Below are 15750 nucleotides of genomic sequence, written 5' to 3'. Positions count from 1 at the left end.
TATCTTTCTATGATTTTCCCAAATATAAGAAAGTGATAATGAAGAACGATTAATCATGCCAAGTAAATTCTTCTTATTCCTAAGTGAATTCATTAAAAAAAGTTTAAAGCTTTGAGTTCTTGTTAATTATTCTTACCAGCCCTAATTATTTTCCTAAATAAATTAGGGTTTATGGCTTTAATCAATGTTTGCAACCATTAATTATGAATGAAGAATGAAGAATAACTAAACCCTAGTAATCCATTAGTTGTATATCAATCACAACCCCTATCACAAAACATCCATCATTGGGTTCACAACCCTAGTAAGGGAATTTAGTTACTCATGACAAAGAACAAGAAATAAGAATTTGAAGAATTCATAATTGCTTACTTTGGAATGAAAAAGGAATTGGTAATACTTGAATTGATGTTTGAATATTCAAAAACTAGAGAGAATTTAATGTTCTAAGTCAAGAGACAAAAATATAATAACTGATAACTCTTAAAACCCTACAATGACTATTTATAAGTTTTGGAAATACACAAGTTACAGATTTGCACTTTGGTCCCGTCATCATGAAATACGGTCCGTAAATCACTTTACGGACCGTAAAACGGTTTACCCCCAAGTCGTCTTCTCAGTTCTGTGCAACTTCACTCTTCTAAAATACGGACCGTAAAGTGGTTTACGGTCCGTAAACAGCATGGTCGTATTTCAACATCCAACACTTCAACTTTCTGCCAGATGCTCAACTGGTTAAATACGTGATGGAATACGGACCGTAAACTGAAATACGGTCCGTAAACCTAGCTCGTAAACCACCATCTTCTTAGCTTGACTTTCTGGTTATGTTATCCTTTAACACGACCATGGAATACGGCCCGTATTGTAGAATACGGACCGTAAACTTCAATTTACGACCTGGTTCTGCACTTCAACTGTGATTGTGCCGAATCTGTTCCTTTACCTGAAAAACACTAAAAACCACGTAAAATCACATACGCTTGCTTAAAAACAAGTAAAACTTATAGCCAAAAAGCATCGATAGTGGTGTAAAATCACGCCACATCAACACCCCCAACTTAAAGTATTTGCTTGTCCTCAAGCAGGCCATACCACACAACGACTCAATCTAACACTTAGATATCATAGAATAACAATGTCTACATCGGTTTTGACTTGGAACTTCTGGCATGCATGTTTTCTTTCAACTGACCACCCCAACTGTCTATTGTAAAGCAATATACACACTTTAAGAACGTTCTGACTAACCATGAAGCTTCAATACATGACATCACATTATCGAACATGCTGTTGTGCACACAAACGCTACTTTCGGCAGTCACTTTATTTTGTTCAATTCTCATCCTTATGCCCTCACATAGACAAAAGAATGTCCCAACACACATATATACAACAAGAATGGGACGAAGATGAAAGAGAAGAGAAAACACTCAACACTCACAAAAAGTTCATATCTACACATGCAAATACCATAGGCTTGCCCTTATTTTCTATGTTCTCATCCTAGGTTCGTTCGGTTGTGATCACATTAGGACTTGTTTCGGCTTGTAATGTAGGCTTAGGGATGGGTAGGATACTTTTTGGGTATTAGTGACTCACCCTCCTTGACACTACGACATCTTTTTACCTTGATTCGCCTCTTTTCTTTCCAACCCCTATCCAACTAGCAATTCTTTTTGTGTTTCAATTTTCTGATGATTTATTTTTTAGTGTCAACTACCATATCGACTCTCTATTAGCAAATTCCACCACCCCCAACCTTTGTTCTCAACATCTACTTCACATTTGATTCACCCCCAACTTAGGAGCTTGGCCTCGTCTATCTAGTAGCATCAAGGAGGGAACGGGTGCGAAGATGGGTAAATTTCACAACGGGTTAGGTTTCATTCGGCTAAACAAGAAAAAGGTCAAAAAGGCTCAAAAAAGGGACACTAGTGATATTTTTAGCTTTTGGAGAGGCTTATTTAGGCATAGTGACTTTACACAAAGAAAGCCTAATATCATTTCACAACCAAACTAACTTTCGTATTTCAAACAAGACCAACCAGGCAAGTTCTAGATTATACATGCGTAAATAGAATTAAACTAACGACTCACACTCACATCGGCATAAGGACAATCATTTTTATACTTGTGACCTCCTAAGTAGTCATTCCTCACACCTAACACCCCAATAATCACAATGTCATATAAAGAATCAATCATGTCAGACAATAACTGTTCTAAGTATGCATTTTTCAAAAATTCTGAGGGGTCCAAATTTTCAACAAACTACAACACATGCCATCAGTTACAAAGTAACACCAATTAAGTAAAAATTATTCTATTCAACCTAAGCAACATCCTAAACATGCCAGTTTCAACAAAATAAAACCCCCTTCAGGAACAGAACTCTGGCAAAGAAAAGCCGAGGGGGTTCCTAAACACATATTTACACTACTCTACTATCAATTGGTCCCACCCCCAACTAAATAATCAAGCACTGTCTCAGTGCTTCAATTATAAGAGCGAGGGAGCAGGAAAATGGTACCTGGATGCTGTGGGCATCTCATGGCTGATCCACCGCATCCGGTGGGTGACTCGAGGACTCTCCTGGTTGGCGCTGCGGCTCAACCAATGACTGAAAGATCGCCTGCTGCAAGTCCTTCTTTTCAGTCTTCCTTAATCTCATGGCCAACTCCTCCGGGTCCTCATATGACTCAAGGACCCTCTTTCCAGTCTCTCGAACAGAGGGTTCGGCATCCTCCGTCTCCTCCTCAGAATCAAGCAAATCCAGCACCTTAAACGTAGTAGGCAAAATGGGACGTGGTGCTGGTGCTGGTGCGGCTATCATCCCGTGCCCCTTGAGTGTTTCAAGCTCCTTTTTCAGCTTTTCCAACTCACTCCTCAAAGAACTAGACTCCCCACCGGGTGCTGTCTGCTCTCGAGTCAACAATCTCGCCTCAAAGCTGTCAAGTCTAGCCTGATACACCTCGTGATTTTTCTCAAAATCTGCACGGATCTCTGTGGTCGCCTCAGTAACCAGCTGCTGCACTATTTTCACCACCTTCGGCCTGAATTGTTGCAAGATTTTGTCGACTTTCCTTTCGGTCCGCACCGCTTTGATTGCAATCTAACTATAGTTAGCTGGGCTGAAGTGCAACAACCCCAGCTCTGGATCAGTAGGCTCGGCTGTCGCAGCAGCTGTGGCGGACCCCGAAGGAGGATCCCGTGTGGCCGGAAGTGGTGGTGGAGGTCTTGCCTCAGAAATACCTAGTGTGGCTACAGCATCCTGTGTATGGACAGTATCCAGAACACCTGTCGTGGGAACCTTAGGCCCAGTAGTAGCAGCACCAAACTCGGACCCTACTGGATCAGTCCCATAAGCACGGCTCGGACTCAACTCTAGCTGAGTGTCGTCGTCATCACCGGACTGATCCGCCTCCCAGTCCTTTCTGCTTATCACCTTATTTTTTCTCCAATCCCCTACATGCGCTGCTGTGATGGTACCATCCCAATCTGGAAGCGGAATTATCCTTGGCCGTCGACATAATACCGTGATAAGACAAGGAAATACCATGTTCTGGTTGGGCTTGTGTGCCCACACATGCGGCTCCTCACCTATCAGCTCCCCAACATCCATCGGGTACCTTGACATGAAAGAGGCAATAGTGACTGCCTGACTGGTGGACAGGGTATTATCAGCCTGGGTCAGAGTGATCCTGTACCGCAGCAAGGTCCACCAAAATTTAGCCTCTGTGGACAAACAACTTTTAGTGATCTTGACTTTCCCATCAGAGGTCCATTTTTGCTCATGTGGCTCCGATGTTATAATTGCCGCAGTCCATTCCCGGATAGATTTCTTGTCCTTCCTGTCTCGTTTGTCCAGGGACAGGCTCAGATCAGTAGGAGCCACAAAATCATCACCGAATAGGACCCTGTTGATGGCTTTGGAGGAAATATCAACCAGGGAGTTGGGGACCGTCACATTTTCCAGCATTGGGATTTGATGCCAAGCAAGACTCGACTTTTTTATCTACATCAAGACGGCCCCATAGGATGCATAGAACTCCCGTACAATATGTGGAGTATACTCTCCCGGCTCATGAGTGAATGCATCTAATTTGTACCCGTTGATGGTATCATCCAGCTGTGGGTGAGCTGAAATACCATCGAAAATCAACCGCCGTTCTTCGAATATTTTCCTCGACGGCTGTCCACCAGTCTCAGACGCGGCCATCCCTTGGTCATACAACTCCTTTGACCCATTTACCGAGAACCGCAACTTCTCCTCCTCCAGCTGTTTGGACCTTACGACTAGCTTGCGACCCTTAGGCGGTGTTCCATCAACCGGATCACTGCCCTCACTCAACCCTGCTGAGTCACTCTCTGGTGGAGTTTGGGTGGTAGCCCCTCTGCTTGATTCTTCCGCGTCGGAATCCCCCTCTTCAGACTGGGAGGCTTCCGACGTAGACTTAGACGGGGTCATAGTTGGGGGTGTTGATGTGGTGGCCGTTGTGTCTTGGGTGGGGGCCCGCCTGACTTTTGGTGGTGGTATCACCTTGGCGTAATCGGATCCTGATTGTTCCCCTTCCGAAGTGGAAGGTTCATCTATCAATCTTGAATCCAAGCGCGCTTTCTTTTTCTTTCCCGTGCTTTGGGCCCCCGCTTTGCTTGCTTTCCTTTTCTGACCCATTCCTGCAAAAGACACCACATATTAGTTACCATGGAACATCCAACCAAAGATAAGATAGTTTGATTGTGCACAAAATATTTGTTCTGTCTGCGGTCGTAAACACAAAAGACGGACCGTAAACTGGTTTACGGTCCGTAAAGTGCGATCGTAAACTGGGCAGTTTTGTTGACAACATTCTGTTCATTCATTAACTCTTAAATACAGACCGTAAACTAAAATACGGTCCGTAAAGTTAGGTCGTAAACTGCGCATTCCCTGTGATAACATTCTGTCCACTCAGACATGCTTAAATACGGACCGTAAAATGAAATACGGTCCGTAAAGCGTGGTCGTATTTCGCACCACAAACAGATACATATGCTAATTGCACAATTTCATATCATATCTCGATTTCACATTGTGTTGGGGTTTAGGCTACTCAGACTTCACCTATTTTTCTATCAATATTCATAATTCCCGCGAGTGTCAAGCCATTGGTGGGCAGACCAAAATCTTCAAATTTTGAATTTTGAAGTATGGAATGCGCTCCAACCCATTTGGGTGTTATTAACAATTACCCACGAGAATTAAAAGAGATTGAACACCTCTATCCCCTCACTAGATCATTAACCAAGGTAATTATGCATTTAATTTCACAAACCCAGTCTAAACAATCACTTACCACGAAGTTCAAGTTCACAGATATAAAAGAAAAATGGGGAACATCAATCATACCTTTCAATGATGAATCAGACCACTAGAAGCACAAATTTTAGATCACCACTGCAATCACACACGAAATTAAACCTAGGGCAGAGGGAGAATTTGAATTCTTGGTGAGATGGGTTAGTTGGTGGGTGGTGTTTATGTATTTATGGTGGTTAGGAAGGTGGAAGGTGATGGGTTTATGGTGGGAAGTAGTGGGGATGAAAGGAAGTTGAAGAGGAAAACGTGAAGATGGAGGGAGATCGTTGTTATGTCCCGCGTTTTCGTATAATTGGAAATCGAGAAATAATTAAGACTTATATGTTATAAGGAAGTATTTTGATTCTAGTTGATATGACTATGTTGGTTATGTAATCTTTGGTGCCAAGACATCGGGGAAGGCCGAGGGTAAATTTGGAATTTCGGAAATTAGTTTCGGGAATTACAAAACGGGACTTTTAATGAATTGGGCCAAGAAATTAGAACAAAAATTGGGGCCCAAAGTTTGTGGGGTGGCCGGCCACTAAGCTTGGCCCAAACCCATTTTTAAATGTCATGTGTTATGCACATGACCCTTAGTTATGGATATATATCAAGCTATCCTTTGTAATGATCAAGAACAAAAATCATAACTCAACTTTGAGCTCTAAAGCCCTTCGGCCGAACCCAAGAAAAGGAAAAAAAAAATTCTCCAAGCTTTGATTCTAATCCAAAAGTCTTGTTCTTTCCATATTTGTAGAGCACTCAAGACGCTCTTCAACGGGGTACAATTAGTTTGGCGAAAGGTGCGCGTTTGCGACAAGTCGGAAATTTAAGAAAAGGTAAGAATTTTGCTATTCTTTTGTTATGGAATTTGTATGAATATGATAAGGATTGAGAATAGACGAGAATCCCGTAGTTTTGATATGTGTAGAAAACCGTGGGTGTGGGTGTGGGTGTGTTTGGGGTTGTAGCCGTGAGCTACATGAAGTGCAAGGCCATGTGAATTTGATCTTGTTAGTTGGTTTGTGGCGTCGTTGTGACATTTATGACGTAAATGATCGTTTAATGAATTGAATTGGTGTTGGAAAATGATTTCGGAACATTATGGGAAAGTGTATACCTTTGGTATATTTGTGTATATCATGGTATATCTATGATGCTAAAGACTTTAAATATGACTTATGGTTGATGTTAATGAATTTGAAGTGAAACAATGCGAGTTAGAATGTTTGTCGTAATTTTTGATGTTTTGGATGAAATATGGAAAGTAATGAACTTCGGGAAATTTTGTATATGGTTTGGAACATATTTGGGATGTGATTGAATAATCTTGAATGAGTGAATGAATACAATAATGTGGATATAGATTTGGAATTTTGAAGTTTGAATGAAGAGTTGCCAACTTATGTAATAAGGTAGAATTTTGAAGTTAGAATGGTTTGATTATGGTTTATGTTGTTTGATGATGTTTGGGTAGTTGTTGTTGATATATTTTGAGCCGAGCTAAGTCTCGGGGGTGTTAGATATATAGGGGAAATGCTGCCGAAATTTCGGTAGGCAAAAATGAAGTTAATGGAATTCTTAAGCCTAAGGATCTCTAATTGGTAACTTTGACCATTTGCAGATTCCGGACGAAACGGGATTTGATTTTAGGGAGAGCATAAGACGTCTATAAGGTATGTAAAGCTTCCCACTTCTTCGTTTGGCATGTCTTAGTATGTTAGGTGAATATTGGAACCTTCGGAGCAATTTTGCTCCTCGAAACCCGATCTATAAAACGGCTACTATTCATTCAATTCAATTGAAGCCTAAAGGCTCTATTTTGGCTAGAATGCAACTAAATATCCGAAATCTATGGAAATGTGATCGGGTCACTTTGAAATCATTATGTATGATCTGTTAGCCTCTAAATGTTCGTAAATTATGTTCGCCACCTCGATTTGACCCGAGGTGGGCCCGCTAACCCCGAGACGCCCTAGTTGTCCTATCGGGCTCTCTTTTTGGATGAACTTCGATATGAGATCTTCGACTTTGAAACTTTCCTCTATGAAATATGTTTTGACTATTATGATATGTTAAGTTCCGTTTGAGCCATACGTACCGCTTTGGAAACATTTCCTGAATTAAACTCTCGTATCAAGTAACCATTTGTCTATTTTGGTCTATGAAATGACTTATGAAATTATTAAGTTTTGAAAGGCTATTTTGAAATATAATTTGCATTTGTTTGCTCACGACTCCGCTCGTGCCTTATTATGACTTCGTTCACCGGTTCCCGGGCCGGTTATGATTCGTGCGCCCTATGATAATTCGGTCGTATGCTGTGTTACGGTTCCCGAGGCCTCGCCATAGGGCTGGGTTCCGTTTGGAGTTATGCTGTGATATGGCTGGTGATGCGATACGCTCCCATATGTATGTGTTCGGGGATGTACGAAGATTTGAAACCTTCCGGTGTTATGCTGTGTGTGGCACCAGCGTCGGAGTGGTGACCACGTTCTTGAGCTTTGCATGATTTCGTTTGCATTATGTATATGTATATGATTTTGATACGGATTTTGACATACTGATTTGTACTTCCCTTTGCTATCCGGTTTGCTTTCAGTTTTGGCCCATATTTCTGTACTCCGTGCTTTACATACTCAGTACATATTTCGTACTGACCCCCTCTCTTCGGGGGCTGCGTTTTATGCCCGCAGGTACAGACATTGGTGATCCTCCACCGTAGGCTTCACTTTTCTGCTATTTCGGAGTACTCCTCCTTGATCCGGAGTCCACTTCTGGTACAGACATCTTTTGCTATGTATATTTTGTACATTTGACTATTCGGGTACGGCGGGGCCCTGTCTCGCCATATGTCTTTGTTTTGGATTCGTAGAGGCCTGTAGTCATGTTTGTGGGGCGAGGGTCCTATATGTGTTTGTTTGACTTTGATATTTGGTCTTAAAGCGGTCCGTTTGTTATGATGGCCCTAAATGGCCCTTATGCTTATATCTGCACTTATGACCGGCGATGTCTATTCCGCCGCTCCTTTCGGATTCGATATGATATTTTGATATGTGCGACCGCTTAAGACATATTTTGATATAAATTATGTTTGATATGACTTTTATGAAATTTTGAAATAAGTTTGGATTCGGTAAATGAATGTGCGATTTGGTCTGGGTACCCAGGTAGGGTGCTAGTCGCGGCCCACGGGGCTGGGTCGTGACAATCGTGGGGGTGTACTGTTTTAATGGAGGGAAATCGTGGGTGTGTGAGATGGTTCTGCTACCCTTGATTTAAAATCGTGTGAGTTATATTTAAATCGTGCCTTTTTTTTTTTTAAATCTCTAAATACGGTCCGTAAACTAGTTTACGACCCGTATTTAGAGTGGTTGATGAGGGAAGAACACTGCAATGCCTCATGTTAGTTTACAATCAGGTTTACGGACCGTATTTTGAAATACGGTCCGTCCTCCATGGTCGTAAACTAGCATCTTCATTATAGTGCTAACTGTTTAGTGACATTGTTAAATACGCCCTGGTTTATGGGCCGTATTGTGAAATACGGTCCGTAAACTTCAGGCGTATTTTGCAATGTTGCGAAACAGTGTCTTACAACTGAACTTACCTGCTTTTCAGCAGACTTTTTCTGTGATATATTCCTGCACCAAAAAAACCATTACCCTATATGTAAAATAAAAAACAAAGAGAAATAAACATTACACTTGGGTTGCCTCCCAAGAAGCGCTTGATTTAACGTCGCGGCACGACGGTGGTGACCAATCACTCATTATTTTGGTACACCAGATCATCGTTCGTTCCGAGGTGTTTCAACCTATAGCGATCAACAATCCTATCCTCCGAATCATTCCGTGATAGTGCTTCAATCTCTGCCCATTCACCTTAAACGTCCGAGTACCATCTTCGGACTTCAATTCAACCGCACCATGGGGTGAAGCACCTACCACCTCAAATGGACCAGACCATCTAGATTTAAGCTTACCCGGTAGCAACTTCAGCCGAGAGTTAAACAGCAATACAGAGTCACCCTTGTAGAACTCTCGCTTCAGAATCTTCTTGTTATGGTATTGCTTCATTCTTTCTTTATAGAGGGCTGCACTCTCATATGCCTGGTACCGAAATTCATCCAGCTCATTTAATTGAAACAACCGCAGCATGGTTGCTTCCTCCCTATCTATATTCAGTTTCTTTAGCGCCCACATAGCTTTGTGTTCAAGTTCTACCGGCAAGTGACAAGCTTTCCCGAATACAAGCTTGAAGGGTGAAGTCCCAATTGGAGTCTTGAAAGCAGTCCGGTATGCCCATAGAGCATCATCGAGCTTGCGGGCATAATCAGTTCTATTGGCATTCACTGTTTTTGCTAGAATACTTTTGATCTCCCTATTGGACACTTCGACTTGTCCACTTGTCTGAGGGTGATAGGGCGTTGCCACCCTATGCTTTACAACATATTTCTCCATCAGTACCGTGGACGCTTTATTGCAAAAGTGGGATCTACCATTGCTGATTATCGCCCTTGGAGTACCAAATCGAGTAAATATGTTCTTCTTAAGGAACCCCATAACACTCTTGGCCTCATTATTGGGTAAAGCCACCGCTTCTACCCATTTTGACACATAGTCCATAGCTACCAAGATGTATTTCATGCCATTAGAACTCAGAAAAGGTCCCATAAAGTCAATCCCCCAGACATCGAACACTTCCACCTCCATAACAAAATTCATAGGCATCTCTTGCGTTCTGCTGATATTCCCCTGCCTCTGACATTGATCACAAGACCGCACCAACAAATTAGCATCATGAAAAATAGTCGGCCAGTAATAGCCGCACTCAAGTACCTTAGCTGCAGTCCGGTTTCCACTGTGATGACCCCCAACCGGAGAATCATGGCATGCCTTTAGAATTGCCATCACTTCACTTTTCGGAACACAACGCCGAATGATGTTATCAGCGCATGTTCGGAACAAATAAGGTTCATCCCAATAGTACTGCCGAGCATCCCGCAAGATTTTCTTCTTTTGGTAAGTTTTGATATCATCGGGAACTATACCTGTTACCAAATAATTGGCAATATCAGCATACCAAGGTGCTACCTCCATCGACACAACCAACACCCTTTCATCAGGAAAAGCATCGTCGATATCAAGCTCATCAGAAGGTCTCCCAGCTTCTTCAAGCCGAGAGAGATGGTCAGCCACCTGGTTTTCAGTACCTTTTCAGTCTTTTACCTTGAAATCGAACTCTTGCAGCAATAGCACCCATCTTATCAGTCGCGGCTTTGCTTCCTTATTTGTCATGAGGTATCTCAAGGCTGCATGATCAGTATAAACCACAACTTTGGACCCCAACAAGTAGGCCCGAAATTTTTCGAAGGCAAACACAATGGCAAGCAGCTCTTGCTCCGTCACTGTGTAATTCATCTGTGCAGTATTCAGCGTTCTGTAGCATAATAGATCAGGTGCATAATTTTATTGTGCCTCTGCCCAAGCACAACACCTATTGCAAAACCACTAGCATCACACATCAGTTCAAATGGTAGGGACCAGTCAGGAGCAACAATAATAGGAACAGTAGTGAGACGCTCTTTTAACTCCCCTAACGCCTTCTGGCAATTCTCATCAAACACAAATTTAGCCTTTTTTTCAAGAAGCTTGCACAATGGGTTGGCGACTTTGGAGAAATCTTTGATGAAGCGCCTGTAGAACCCAGCATGTCCTAAGAAACTTCGGACACCTTTGACTGAGATAGGTGGAGGAAGTTTGAGGATCACATCAATTTTTGCTTGATCGACCTCGATTCCCTTTTCAGAGATTTTGTGACCGAGGACGATTCCTTCCTTCACCATAAAATGACACTTCTCCCAGTTTAGCACCAGATTGGTCTCCTCACACCTTTTTAGCACTTGACCCAGATGGCCAAGACAGTCTTCAAATGAATCATCCACCACAGAAAAATTATCCATGAACACCTCCAAGAAATCCTCTACCATGTCAGAGAAGATTGACATCATGCACCTCTGAAAAGTGGTTGGTGCATTACACAACCCAAACGACATCCGACTGAACGCAAATGTCCCATAAGGACAAGTAAAGGTGGTCTTCTCCTGATCCTCCAAGGCGATGTTGATCTGATTGTAGCCCGAATAACCATCAAGGAAACAATAGTAAGAACGTCCTGCTAACCTGTCAAGCATCTGATCAATGAAGGGCATAGGAAAATGGTCCTTGCAAGTGGCTGTATTGAGCTTGCGATAATCCATGCAAACTCTCCATCTGGTGACAGTTCTGGTGGGGATCAACTCATTCTTTGCAATCGGCACAACAGTGATGCCGCCCTTCTTAGGAACACATTGGACCGGGCTCACCCATTTACTATCAGCAATCGGGTAAACAACGCCTGCATCTAGCCATTTGATGATTTCTTTCTTGATGACCTCTTGCATATTCTCGTTTAGTCGCCTCTGATGCTCTACACTAGGTTTGCTGCCCTCCTCCAACTGAATTTTGTGCTCACAGATCCCAGATGGGATACCTCGAATATCGTCTATGGTCCAACCAATAGCACGCCTATACTCCCTCAATACCTCCAAAAGCTGCGCAATCTGCTCCTCAGTCAATAAGGCTGAAACAATCACCGGTAATGTATTGTCGGGACCAAGGAAATCATATTTCAGGTGCGATGGGAGCTGCTTAAGCTCCAACTTAGGTGGCTTAATGATCGAAGGCTTTGCTGGAGGAGTTGTTCTATTTTCCAGATCAAGACTCAGCTTCTTTGGGTGGTATGTGTATGAGCTCAACCCAACAAGTAAATTGATTGTCTCCTCATAGCCTTCCATGTCTTCAGCATCGAAATTCATCAAAATACCAGCCAAATCCTCACCCAAACTCTCTTCTTCCATCTTAAACTCTACTACTTCATCAACAACATCGAATGAATCAATTACCGAAATACTCTCGTAAGAACTTGGTAACTTTATCCCTTTGCTAGCCTGAAAGGTCACTTCTTCATTGTTGACTCGGAACTTTATTTCATTTTTCTCAGAATCTATCAGAGCCCTCCCTGTAGCAAGGAAAGGTCTCCCCAGAATGATAGGAATGTCCCGATCAACAGCACAGTCAAGAATCACGAAATCAGCGGGCAACATAAAATCACCAACCCGCACAATGACATCATCAACCACCCCAACAGGTCTTTTGATAGACCTATCAGCCATTTGCAGTATCATCGTAGTCAGCCTTGGCATCCCCAAACCTGATTGTTTATAAATAGCAAGGGGCATCAAATTTATACTCGCCCCACTATCACATAAAGCGCGAGCAAAATCATGGTGCCCAATAGAACAAGGAATGGTGAACGCCCCAGGATCTCCCTTTTTCTGCACATTTGTAGTTGAAATGATAGAACTCACAGTGTGAGTGAAACTCACGGTGTCATGCTGCACCGTTTTCTTCTTGGTCAGCAAATCCTTCAAATATTTCGCAAAACCAGGCATCTCCTTAACAGCTTCCAAGAAGGGAAAATTCAGAGATAACTGCTTCAGCTGATCATAAAACTTCTCAAACTTAGCATCTTCCTGCTTCTTTACCAATCTCTGAGGAAAGGGAGGTTTAGATTTGAAAAGCTGTGTCAAAGGGCGGAGAGCCCCTTTTACAGCCTGCTTGCTCGTGTTATCAGCTTCCCTAATCATCTCTGGAATATCAGCAACCTTCGTGTTAGTTGGAATCTCATCAGTAATAATGGATGGTTCAGACTGCACCCCATTTTCTTCATCTATCGGCTCAAGATCAATCACCTTTTCAGCAGCTCCCTATATTGTTTTACCACTTCTAGTAGTAATGGCAAACACATTGTTCAAACCGCCTCCCCCATTCTTCGGATTTGGGATGGTGTCACTTGGAAGTCCTCCCTTTTTAGGAGGGTGCTGCTCTCTAGAAATATCCCTCATCTGCGACTCAAGCTTCTGAATAGCCGTTGTATGAGAACCCACTGTTTCTGTCAACCCAGAAAAAGTCCTTTCAGACTTCGATTGATTTGCCAGAATCTTTTCAACCATTGCTTCAACTTTCGAACTACCCTGCTCTGATGACTGCCCTTTTAGTGGTATATAAGGATTTGAACTCTTGTTCCCAAAATTGTTGTTGTTGTTGTAGTTCCCTTGGCTCGCACCACCATAATTATTGTTGTAGTTCCCAGAGTTGTTGTAAGCACCTTGACCTTGCTGAGGTCTCCATTGATTCTGGTTCTGATTCGGATAGCCACCTTGGTAATTCTATCTTTGATAACCCCCTTGAGAGTTATTAACATAATTAGCATCTTCAACCTGCATAGGTGGCCTATCAAGGAACAGACCATCTTGAGCATGGTACATCCCTTTAGGCAAAACTGCATCATCCTCACAAACATTTACCTTATTGATTTGAGATTCATCAAACTTCTTTGTCAGCAAGGAAATATTTGTTGCCAGTTCTGCCAATGTTTGCTGGGTGTCTTGATTCTCCTTCACTATATTCTGGAGCATGGCACTACCGTATGGTACCACATCAGCATTGTTTGAGTGCCAAGCTTGAATATGAGTTGTCTGCTTGTCAAGTATGTTGGTCACTCGTTGAAAGGTCTTGTTCATAAAACAGCCATCAGTTGCATTGTTAGCTACTGACTGTGACACTGGATCTAACCCTTGGTAGAATTTCTCCATCAATATATTTTCCGGAAAACCATGATTCGGGCTCTTCTGCAAATACTCCTTGAACCTCTCCCAGGCTTCATATAGTTGTTCCCCCGGTCGCTGCTTGAATTCATATATCTTGTCGCGAATCTCAGCCTTCTTGCTGGGGGGGGGGGGGTACCATTTTGTAAGAAAAACAGCTACCATGTCTGCCCATGAAGTAATCGAATTTCGGGGTAGCTTCTCGAACCATGTTCTTGCCTCTCTAGCTAAGGAATATTTGAATAACCTCAACCGAATAGCATCTTGTGGAACATTGTTCTGGATGTGATTAACACATACATCCATAAAATTTTGCAAATGACGTTGAGGGTCATTCTCGGTAGAGTTCCGAAAGTATCCCTCAAGTTTCAACAGCTGGTATAGATATGAGTCAATTTTCACCGTAGTCACTCCAACTCGAGGTTGAACAATAACAGATGCATAGTCCTCCTCTTGAACAAGTTCAGCAAAAATATTCTCATCATCAGATTCATTTGCCTGATTTTTCAACCGATTCACCTGATTACCTGTAAGCTGATTCTGCTGATTTTGATTCATGTTCACCTGGTTTACATAGAGTAGCAAACAAGGTGTGATGGAATAAGCAAAATACTTTAATCAAAGCAAACACTATTTAGTAACTTCAAAACCGTATTCCCCGGCAACGGCGCCAAAATTTGATACGCTCAAATTACACCTATTAATGGTATAACATGGACGTTGTCAAATGTAGTAACCCAACAAGGTTGGGGTCGAATCCCACAGGGAATATGGTGTGAAAAGGTTACTAAAGTCGTAGATGCTAAGTTCTAGGTCTAATGTCTTAATCCGATGATTTTGGTAAAAGTTGGTTGTTCTATAACTAATTGCTAAATTATTGCTTTGGTGGAAATTTATGGTAAAAGAAACTAAGGTTGTGTCCCCGTTAGATAGAGTGTATGGTCATGGGTATTGATCTTGATATACTTGTAATGGATCATTATATGAATGCACTTAATCTCGATGTGAATCTCTACTATTTCCCAATAAATAAAGATTATATCTTTCTATGATTTTCCCAAATATAAGAAAGTGATAATGAAGAACGATTAATCATGCCAAGTAAATTCTTCTTATTCCTAAGTGAATTTATTAAATAAAGTTTAAAGCTTTGAGTTCTTGTTAATTATTCTTACCAGCCCTAATTATTTTCCCCAATAAATTAGGGTTTATGGCTTTAATCAATGTTTGCAACCATTAATTATGAATGAAGAATGAAGAATAAATAAACCCTAGTAATCCATTAGTTGTATATCAATCACAGCCCCAATCACAAAACACCCATCATTGGGTTCACAACCCTAGTAAGGGAATTTTGTTACTCATGACAAAGAACAAGAAATAAGAATTTGAAGAATTCATAATTGCTTACTTTGGAATGAAAAAGGAATTGGTAATACTTGAATTGATGTTTGAATCTTCAAAAACTAGAGAAATTTAATGTTCTAAGTCAAGAGAAAAAAATATAATAACTGATAACTCTTAAAACCCTACAATGACTATTTATAAGTTTTGGAAATACACAAGTTACAGATTTGCACTTTGGTCCTGTCATCATGAAATACGGTCCGTAAAGTGATTTACGGACCGTAAAACGGTTTACGCCCAATTCGTCTTCTCAGTTCTGTGCAACTTCAATCTTCTAAAATACGAA

The 15750-nt window shown here is 41.8% G+C and overlaps 1 non-coding gene across 1 annotated transcript; it reads left to right on the top strand.

Annotated features, from left to right (window-relative positions):
- The first annotated feature begins 14061 nt into the window (after nucleotides 1-14061).
- Nucleotides 14062-14167, top strand: LOC132629576 (small nucleolar RNA R71). Its single transcript, XR_009578344.1, has one exon. It is a non-coding gene; the product is annotated as a small nucleolar RNA R71 (small nucleolar RNA).
- Nucleotides 14168-15750: the final 1583 nt, after the last annotated feature.

The sequence above is a fragment of the Lycium barbarum genome, chromosome 2 (assembly GCF_019175385.1).
Source record: "Lycium barbarum isolate Lr01 chromosome 2, ASM1917538v2, whole genome shotgun sequence".
NCBI lineage: Eukaryota > Viridiplantae > Streptophyta > Magnoliopsida > Solanales > Solanaceae > Lycium > Lycium barbarum.
This window is presented reverse-complemented; position numbering and strand designations above follow the sequence as displayed.